Source organism: Adiantum capillus-veneris, chromosome 1 (assembly GCF_014529385.1).
Source record: "Adiantum capillus-veneris isolate H3 chromosome 1, ASM1452938v2, whole genome shotgun sequence".
Classification (NCBI taxonomy): Eukaryota; Viridiplantae; Streptophyta; class Polypodiopsida; order Polypodiales; family Pteridaceae; genus Adiantum; species Adiantum capillus-veneris.
Window position 1 is genome coordinate 164734113 of NC_140931.1, and position 11237 is coordinate 164745349.

Consider the following 11237-nt stretch of genomic DNA (forward strand, 5'->3'; position numbering starts at 1 on the left):
GGGTTTACTTTCTCAAGCACAAGGATGAAGCGTTTAGTGTTTTCAAAACGTTTGTGACACTTGTGGAGAATCAGAGTGGCAAGAAGCTTAAATGCTTACGCACTGACAATGGTGGAGAGTATGTTTCAAAGGCCTTTCAGGACTTTTGTGAGTCAAAAGGTATAAAACGTGAACTTACTGCTCCTTACAATCCTCCTCAAAATGGTGTTGCTGAGAGGATGAATAGGACCATACAAGAGAAGGTCAGAAGTATGTTGTCTAATGCACAGCTGCCAAATGGGTTTTGGATTGAAGCTGTATCAACAGTTGTTCATCTTATAAATAGATCTCCTAGCAAGGTTTTGCAGAAGGATTCAGTGCCAGAGATGGTATGGTCAGGCAAAATGCCCTCATACAAGCATCTCAGAGTCTTTGGCTGTGAGGCATATACTCACGCTCCAAAGGAATTTAGGAACAAACTTGAGCCAAAGAGTAGAAAGTGCATCTTTCTAGGCTATGGTAATTCTGGTGAGATGGGGTATAGACTTTGGGATCCCGAATCCAGAAAGGTTGTCCGCAACAATGATGTTTACTTTAATGAATCCAAATATCATTCTAAACCAGAGAGGGTTGAGGAGATTAGAAGAGTTGTCTTCCAAGAAGATGGACCTGCACGTGCAAGACAAAATGTCAGGTCTCAAGAGGAGCAAGGACAGGATAGAGTGGAACCACAGGTTGTGGCTGAGCCTGAGCCACCTATTGTGCGTAGATCTAGACGTGTCACGCGACCTCTTGATAGGTTTGTTCCATCTATGAACTATGTCATGTTGACTGATTGTAATGAGCCTTCATGTTACAAGGAAGCAGTGCAAATGAAGGACTCCGGGAATTGGCAATTGGCCATGCAGTCAGAGATGACAGCTCTGCATAAAAACAAGACATGGAAGCTAGTTAAATTACCACAGGGCAAAAAGGCTCTACCTTGTAAATGGGTTTACAGGTATAAGATCACCGCTCATGATAGTCAGCCAAAGTACAAAGCAAGGCTTGTTGCCAAGGGCTTTAAGCAAGAACAAGGCATTGACTTTGATGAAGTCTTCTCTCCGGGTGGTCAAGATGACTACATTGAGATGCTTTCTTGCATTGGTTGCCATATTAGATTTGGTGTTGCACCAAATGGATGTCAAGACAGCGTTCTTGCATGGTGATTTAGATGTGGAAATTTACATGCAGCAGCCGGAAGGGTTTGTTGAGAAAGGCAAGGAAGATTGGGTATGCCAGTTGTTAAAGAGTCTTTATGGCTTAAAACAATCACCGAGGGCATGGTACCATAAATTCCACAAGTTTATGCTTTCTCAAGGCTACAAACGTAGTGAGTTCGATCACTGTCTATATACAAAGAAGGCTAAGGATGGCAGTTGGCTGATCCTTATTTTGTATGTGGATGACATGTTGATTGCTGGCAAGCACTTGGAAGAAATTTCAGCTTTGAAGTCAAAGATGGAAAAATCGTTTGACATGAAAGACATGGGTGAGGCAAGTCATATACTTGGTATGTGCATTGAGAGAGACAGATCAAAGAAGTTGATTTGGTTATCTCAAACAAAGTATATTGACAAGGTTTTGCAACGTTTCAATATGGAGAAGGGAAAGGCATTGAGTGTTCCATTGCCACCATATGTGAAACTTAGCAAACAAGATTGTCCTGTGTCTAAGGAAGAACAGGCTGAAATGGATAAGATTCCATATGCGTGTGCAATGGGTAGTTTGATGTATGCAATGATTGCTACTCGCCCAGACATTGCATTTGCAGTGGGAGTAGTAAGTCGATACATGTCAAACCTAGGCAAGAAACATTGGGAGGCAGTGAAAGGAATATTGAGATACCTGAAAGCTACAAAGAGTATGCGTATATGCTATGGGAGTCAGGAGCTAAGTGTAAAGGGTTTTACAGACTCAGATTATGCAGGTGACTTAGAGGCTGAATATGTTGCAGCATCAGAGGCATGCAAAGAATCAATTTGGCTTAATCGACTAGTAACAGATTTGGGAATCAAAGAAGAGATGCCTGTGTTATATTGTGATAGTCAAAGTGCTATACAATTGGCTCGCAATCCAGTTTATCACTCAAAGACAAAGCATGTGGATGTGAAGTATCATTTCATCAGGGAAATGCTCGAGGATAAGCAACTTCAGCTTGTCAAAGTTCACACCACAAAAAATCTTGCTGATCTACTTACAAAAGGACTTCCCTCAGAGAGCTTTGCGCATTTTCGCAAGCAATTAGGTGTAGGGTAGTACATCACTTCTCTACATCTCTTGTATATTAGCTTGTATAGTAGCTTCTCTCACACTTAAAGTACCACATTGGACTTTAAGTGGGAGGTTGTTGGGGTATAAAGCCCAATGTGGTCGCCCAGGTAAGTGGGCGGGCCGCCAGGTATGTACACATATTCTTTTGTAAAAACCTAATAAGAACTCACTATGCTCTACACATTACAGTAGAGCGAGTTCACCATATCGTCGTGCTCTTCTTCTCGCACTCTCTCTCACGTCGCACTTCCGCTCGTACTCCTTCACTCGATGAGTCTCGATCGAGAGAGAGAGAGAGAGAGAGAGAGAGAGAGAGAGAGAGAGAGAGAGAGAGAGAGAGAGAGAGAGAGAGAGAGAGAGAGAGAGAGAGAGAGAGAGGTGTTTTAATGTCATAGGAACACATGAAGAGACCTCAAAATCTCTATCTAACAAGTCTTGAACTTAAGACCTGGTATTTAAGAGGGAAATGTGATAACCAATTTGCCACAATCGAAGGTTATTATAGTTTCCTTTTCTTATCCAGTGAGATAGATCCCAAAGATCTACCTAACTGGTATTGAACTCAAGACTTTGTGTCTGTGTGTGTGTGTGTGTGCACGTGAGTGAGAGAGAGAGAGATAGAGAGAGAGAGAGAGAGAGAGAGAGAGAGAGAGAGAGGGAGGGAGGGAGAGAGGAAGAAGAAGAGAACTTTATTGTTAAGAGCAATCCAAATAGATATCAAAGATCTACTCGAGGATTCTCGAACTCAAGATCTAATAAGAAAGAGAGAGAGAGAGAGAGAGAGAGAGAGAGAGAGAGAGAGAGAGAGAATTGCCATCTTCGTGGAGTGACTCTAGAGACTAAAGTACACCCTCCTCGCTTGCACACACACACACACACACACACACACACACACACACTCCTACATATATGTGTATGTGTGTGACCCAATGGCCATGCTATTCTTGGCCGCAACAATGCACGGGTCACACACTAATTAGTAAGCACGTTTTTCTTTTAATAAAGTTGTTGTAAGCTTCGCTTCAGCCAGTTTTTCGGGATTGCGCCCACTCACCCACACCCACATGTCTCAAGGGTTGAACCATAGTGGGTGCACTTAGAGCCCCTCACCTTTACCACTAGGCCAACTCCCCTTGACACATTCTTATTCCAATTAAAGTCCGTGAAATTATATTTTCCAAAAGCCTAGGATAGATGTAAATGTGCTCTTTCTAATTCATTTGGGCGTGTGTATGCAGAGGGAGGGAGGGGCTCCTGCCACCCCACAAGTCCATGCTTCAGCCTCGTCAGGCCAAGAGCTTGTGGGCATCGTGCGAAGGCAGCGAGACAGAGAGAAGCGCAATGAGTTCCAAAGAGAGAGGGAGAGTGGGATAACATAGAGAGCGAGGTCAGTTTCGCTTTTTGGGGGGACTTGAGAGAGAGAGAGAGAGAGAGAGAGAGAGAGAGAGAGAGAGAGAGAGAGAGAGAGAGAGAGAGAGAGAGAGAGAGAGAGAGAGAGAGAGAGAGAGAGAGAGAGAGAGACCATACGAAGAGTGTGCAATAACAAGAGGGTAGAGCAAGTCCAAATAAAGCAAAAGAATCATTCAATGTATTTGTCCATTTTCATGTTTCCATAAGGAAAATCGTGATGACCTCATACACAGTGCCACTTGGAGAGAGAGAGAGAGAGAGAGAGAGAGAGAGAGAGAGAGAGAGAGAGAGAGAGAGAGAGAGAGAGAGAGAGAGAGAGAGAGAGAGAGAGAGAGAGCAAAAGGTTTAGAACTAGAGGGAAACAAAATCTTACTAGATTCTCCCTTCCACGAAATTCTCAAAAAATGCCAGCATCTTCTCGTACTCGCAGGTTCTTGCTTCTATTAGGCGAAATCTTTGTGGACTCCGCTCCAGTGTTTATGGTTCTCAGTCAACCCTTGTGTGGCCACCAACCAAAAAACCCCTAGCAGGAGTCGAACTCAAACAGATGCACTCAAACCGATTCACCCTTTGCAGTAACCACCTCACCCAAGGAACGTCAGTGATTAGGAGGCGCCTACGTAAATATTAAAAAAAATAGTCTTTTCCAGCTCTCCAGCAGCTTCTGTTCACACCTTCTAATGCAACCTTGCCCCTTCCTCACCTTCTCTCCACCAGTCTGCCGACCTCGCCTACATCGGCTTGATGCCCGAGTCTGCAGCCTCCTCCCTGCATTCCACACCACCCTGTACTCCTTCTGCTTTTCCACCGTGGTGGTATTTCCCAAGATTCCAATTAATAACAATTTTGTAAAATCGTAGGGACATACTTGGCCTGACTCGAATTCAGAACAAATGGAGCTAACGAAACACTCTAGTTAATAACTAGCTCGCGCGCCCCGCCTACCGACGAACCTCACTCGCTCTTACCACCTCACTCTGTATGTGTTTGTGTGTGTGTGCATCTTTATACATTTCTCCATGACACACACACGATCGACACTTTCTGTCTTTGGCACAGGAGCTGTGGAGATCCAGACGGCTATGTAGATATATATGGGGCTACATAGCAGAGAGTACAACAGAGAATTTGAGCCATACTCTCTCGATATCTAGAGTGCAAATGAGGATGGATTCTAGTAGTAGTAGTAGTAGTATTTTCTAGTTGATTTTGGCCTTTTGAAGACGTTAATATAACATCTCATTTCATTCGCCTTAGTTCTCTCTCTCTCTATCTTCACATTTTTTGTAACAGTTTGGTATCATAGGTTATTTTGGCCTTTTGACCTAATTTACCTAACTTTAGGTCAAAACAAATTTTGCAACAAATTGGTCTCATAGATCATTTTGGCCTTTTCAAAACATCTACTTAGCATTTCATTTCTTTCTCTCTATCTTCACAATTATTTAACAGTTTGGTCTCATAGGACTTTTAGCCTTTTGAAGACGTTAATATCATTTCATTTCTTTCTCTCTATCTTGTATTTTTATGGTCTCCGATCACTTGTCAACTCTCTCTCTCTCTCTCTCTCTCTCTCTCTCTCTCTCTCTCTCTCTCTCTCTCTCTCTCTTTGGTCTCATAGGTCATTTTGGCCTTTTAAAGATGTTAATGTAACATTTCTGAGCCATACTCGCTCGATATCTAGAGTGCAAATAAGGATGGATTCTAGTAGTAGTAGTAGTATTTTCTAGTCTTTTATCACCCAGACATGGTATCAGATTCATAGTTTTGTAACAGTTTGGACTCATAGTTGATTTTGGCCATTTGAAGACATTAATATAACATCTCATTTCATTCGACTTCGTTCTCTCTCTATCTTCACATTTTTTGTAATAGTGTTGTCTCATAGGTTTTTTTTGGCCTTTTGAAGACGTTAATATCATTTCATTTCTTTCTCTCTATCTTGTATTTTTATGGTCTCCGATCATTTGTCAACTCTCTCTCTCTCTCTCTCTCTCTCTCTCTCTCTCTTTCTTTGGTCTCATAGGTCATTTTGGCCTTTTAAAGACGTTAATGTAACATTTCTGAGCCATACTTGCTCGATATCTAGAGTGCAAATAAGGATGGATTCTAGTAGTAGTAGTAGTATTTTCTAGTCTTTTAGCACCCAGACATGGTATCGGATTCATAGTTTTGTAACAGTTTGGACTCATAGTTGATTTTGGCCTTTTGAAGGCGTTAATATAACATCTCATTTCATTCGACTTCGTTCTGTCTCTCTATCTTCACATTTTTTGTAGCAGTGTGGTCCCATAGGTTATTTTTGGCCTTTGGACCTAATTTACCTAACTTTAGGTCAAAACATTCACAATTTTGTAACAAATTGGTCTTGTAGATCATTTTGGCCTTTTGAAAACATCTACTTAGAATTTCATTCATTTTATTTCTTTCTCTCTATCTTGTATTTTTATGGTCTCCGCTCTCTCTCTCTCTCTCTCTCTCTCTCTCTCTCTCTCTCTCTCTCTCTCTGGTCTCATAGGTCATTTTGGCCTTTTAAAGACGTTAATATAACATTTCCATTCATTTCGTTTCTTTCCTCTCTCTCTCTCTCTCTCAAATAATCAACAAATCAAATAATTAAATTGAAATAATAATTAGTCTGAATCCGGCCTTATTTCTTCGCTTCACATCCATCACCACAGAGACGCTTAGGGCATTGACCTTGCAGAAGCCGCTCAGGGAGAGATAGATAGATAGATAGTTCTATTATCGTCCTGGGAGGTCAAATATGACCTATGGGACCAAATGAACATGTCACGTGGTGTGAGTGGAGTTCATAAGTGACTCTCGATGCTCAAAAATGGCTGAAATGAGCGTCGCAATAGAGAGTCCACATCGTGGTTGGGAGAGGAAGGTATGTAGGGAGAGATCATGGTTGAATATATGGGGAAAAGAGGACCTGATGTGGTCAAAAGCTGAGCACTCAAGTAGTGTGTGGTACTCACTCTCTCGCACTTGACGAGGGCATAAGGTGCAAAGTCGATGACACTCCTCGCCAGTGCCCCAACGTCCTGTCTCGCAGCGTAGAGAATGGGAGTTAAGACGAATGGAGGCAATGGTGCGGATCGCACTCAACAGGATGGGTCAAGGATGTAGGAATGGGTTCGGTTACCTCGTTCCGAGAAGAAGAGAGATTTGTAGTTTGGGGCAACCTGTGTGGTGTAATGGCTGAAGCGAGAACCTCCGGATTTCTCCCAAGCCGTGATACATTGGCGTTGTAAGAAGGCCTCATTAACTTGGGAGTCGATCGACGCATCCTTGACCAAGTGACATGCATCCCATCTTCCAAACCATTTCTTGATATCAAGTATCCACCCCGAACTTAGTATTTTGCTCTTGCATGTCTTTTGAACCATTTGACTTGCTTCATATGCGATTCTAGGAAGTCGATGCAAAGGGCTACGTTGTGTCTTACGCATGTACTCCACAACCCTTTGCATGCCCAAGACCTCAATGGGAAGCAATCCGGACTCAAGAAGTAAGAGCATGTAGGGTGTTTGTGTCTTGACTTGGAGAAAGTTGGTGAGAAAACGCTTTTGGACATTCTCAAACTCTTTCCGAGTAGACTTCCTGATGCTTCCACCCCACACCTCCACTCCACAAAGAAGCACCGGTGTCACCAATGTTCAAAGAGGTACTTTTTGAGAGCCCAACACTTGATCTCTCCTGCATTGCACATGTTCTCAAATGCATAATAGGCCCTCTTTCCGGCTTCCAAGCGACGCATTGCACAATCCTTCCATTTATGATTGGATGGAACCTCAAGGCCAAGGTACTTGAAGTGATCTACCACTTCAAGTTTCTCATTGTTATATACAATGCATGGATTTTCATCATTGAGGGTCTTTACAAGCATAACCTTGGTTTTGGATCCATTCACGATCAGCCCGCTATGTAGGCAAAAGCGTTCCAAGACACTCATAAGCTTTTGTGCATCTTCTAAGGTATGTGCCAAGAGCACTACATCATCGGCATAAAGCAAAAGCATGATCATCGCATGTCCAATCTTAACCTCTTCTATGCCTTCTTGCTGCATAAAGTCAAGAACCATGCATTCCAATTCATCAATGAGTAGCCCAAAGAGGGTTGGGGAAAGTGGGCATCCTTGTTTGACACCAATAGTGCTTGCAAAAAATTCTGAAGTTCCATCTCCCATACGTAATCGACATATCACTTTTTGGTAGATGCGAAAGACTACATGCATAAATTCTCTCGGCACTTGAAGGCTTTGCATACGTCTCCAAAGATTTCCTCGCGGTACCATGTCAAAAGCTTTCTTGAAATCCACAAAGCAACAATACAACTTTTTTCCTTTTAATCGAGACGCTTCCATAAGAACTCGAAGAGTGACAAGGTGATCAATAGTGCTATGATGCTTTCGAAAACCTGCTTGGCCAAGTGCACGTTTCCCATTCTTTTCAGCCCATTCACTTATCTTCATCTCCATGATACATCCAAATAACTTTGCCATTAAAGAACCAACCATTATAGTGCGATAGTTGTTCACATTGTTTACATCTCCTCCTTTGTGCAAAGGTTTGATCCAATTTGCACTCCAATCATGAGGCATGCCATACTGAAGTGCAAGGTTAAACATATCGCATATCCAATATCGTGTTTTCTTGCTTGTCCATTTAATCATTTCAGCCTTGACACCTTGAAGGTCACTTGCCTTACGAGTAGCAAGTTTCTCAAGCGCGCGGCATACATTTTCAATGGTAAAGAAGGGAGACATAAACGGAAGGGAGCTACAACACTCCATCTTATCAACATTGGGTTGCTCATAGAGATTCTTACAATGCATATACATATCCTCAAGAGTCAAGTCACCAAAGCTCTCAATGCGCTTGCCTTTTAGATTTGCCAAAACTTGCCACATGCATGTGCTTTCTCTTGTGCTAAAAGAAGTTGTTTTTCGACTTCCCACCTTCTCCTCTTCTTTTGAACAAGTGCTTTGTATGTGTGTGAACATTCCAAGTAAACTTCCATGTCTTTGATTGCATCCAATCTTAGCAAGTGTTTTCGGGCTTGACTACATTCCATGTCAAACCATTTCTTCTTGGTGCTACCCTTCTTAGACCTTTTGCAAGACATGTGTTTCACCGAAAAGCATTCCTTCGCACAAGAGAAAATTACTTCTTTGAAAACTTTCCACTTGCATTCTAATGTTGGGCTCTCTTGATGCTCTATCATGCTTAACATTTGGTCCACCATATCAGCATATATAAGTGCTCGTTTGAAGTCTAGACGTAGGTACAAATGATTCACATCATGATTGGAGGCTACATGCTCGGGCCGTTTACCACACTTGAGGTCAATACATAACATCCTATGATCCGATTCCGGATTCCATTCAACAAGTGTAAAGCTTTGTATGCATTCTAGAGTGGCTTCCGAGAACAACATATAGTCAATCACGCTAGCACCGTTGTGCTTTCTACATGTAAAGTCATTGGTGCCTTGCCATAGAGATACACCATTTGCAATGAGCATTCCGGTACTATTGCACATATGTAGAAGTGACTTTCCATAGTGATCCACTTCTTTTGCATCATTAGAACTTCGATTATACATGTATGAGTCATCCATTCTTCTTGAGACATGCGGCATGTCTACTTGTTGTGTGTCGTGTTGTAGCATATTTGTGCGAGCATTCATGTCTCCAAAAACAATGACTTCACCTTGATCCTTGTAATGAGCAATGTCTTCCTCTAGTTCAACAAAGGGCTGATCTCTATCCATATTCAAGCAAGCATAAAAGTTGGAGTCATAGTGAGGAATGTAGCAACCCGCCACAAACATGACTTGACCATTTGGTGGGCTGATTTTCAGCCATAAGTAGCGTTTATACTTATCTTCTTTGACAATGGAAACATCTTTTAAACCCTTTTTGGTCATACATGCTACGCCTCCTTGGCCTCTTCGTTGCTTTGCATTTTTGGCCCACATCAAAGAATGCACATCGTATTTGTCAAATCCAAGAATTCGTTGCGCATCATGCTCCCATGTTTCGACAAGAAGTATCACATCGGAGTCATTGGTAAGCTCATCAATGCCAATTCCCGCATTCCATGGATACCCGTTACAATTCCAAAAGCTTATTCGCAAGTGTGAGTTGGTCTCATAGATCATGTGTCCCTATTTGTTGGGTGGACTTGCATCCTCCTTAAGTGGCTTTTCTTCTTGAGGTGATACCTTAACCTTCTTGCTTCTTTTCTCATATGCTTTGCGACGTACATTTTGTTGCATAATAGTGCGATCCTCATATACATTACAACATGTTCCTTTGAGGTAGATCCAACCATTGTCAAGGATGATCTTTCTCTTTACCTCATCAACCATGGTACATACAATAGGTCTTTCTCCCGAGCGAGGGACTCCTTGTTTTCCAACTCGATGTGCACCATAAGCCATGATTCCTGACATGCCAAAGTGTGTAGCAAAAAACTCTTCAATAGCAACTGCAAGAGATTGGGGTATTTCCATGCTTTCCTCCTTGATTCCACGAATGACGATGTTCTTTGAGCGTTTTTGTCGTTCGTGCAATTCTTGAGTGTCCACATTCTCTACATTCTTTGCTTGGACAACGGTTTGCGTGATAGGAGATGTAGAAACCACATTATCCTTACATATATCAGCCCATGATTTGGATGCATTTCTCATCTCACATACATCATGTCGTATTGTATCTATTGTTTCCTCTTTCAATACATGATCACTCTCAACTTTGCTCAAGCGCTTTTTCAATACATTCATGTCAACAAGAGAGCGTTTACATTCTTGAACTTCATTCTCAAGATGCATCAAGCGTGTTATTTGCATTTCAAGAACCTTCTTGAGGTGCTCATTCTCCACAACGAGAACTCTTAAAGTACCATTCTCCATTGCAAGTGCGCGCAACTCTTCACCTTGTTTGTTGACGGTTTCTTGTAACGAGATCAAGTAAGCCATGATCATTGCTTCCGTTGTTGTACATGATGTGGTTGGATTAGCATCCAAATTCCTTGGAGATTTTGCATCATTCTCCATGGCGAGTGTGGCTTTTCCACCCTTGCGAGTTTTGTCTGACATTGCCTTCAAGTCGGCAACAAAAACGCAAAGTTTTGACATTTTTTTCAGTTCTGAGATGTTGTTACAGCAAAGCCTTCCATTACACAAAATTTTTTTGTCTTTACATCAATGCGTAGAGGGCTTCGTGCTCTTCGATTGAGACTGTAGATCACCTAAATCGGAGTTCGGATGAGCAAGTTATGGTCAAAAAAGTGAACTGCTGTCTACTAGGTCAAAAAACGGCTGAGGGAAGGAGAAGGAGAGGGAGAGAGAGAGAGAGAGAGAGAGAGAGAGAGAGAGAGAGTCTTGCTTACACCCGTCCTGCCATCCTTCTTATTCTTTCTACCTCTCTAAACCTTGCACCCTAGTCCTGAAGGTAGCATTGCATTGCATTGCATTCCCACATCACTTCTAGCCTCTAGGTCTCCTCTCTGCATCATGGCGTC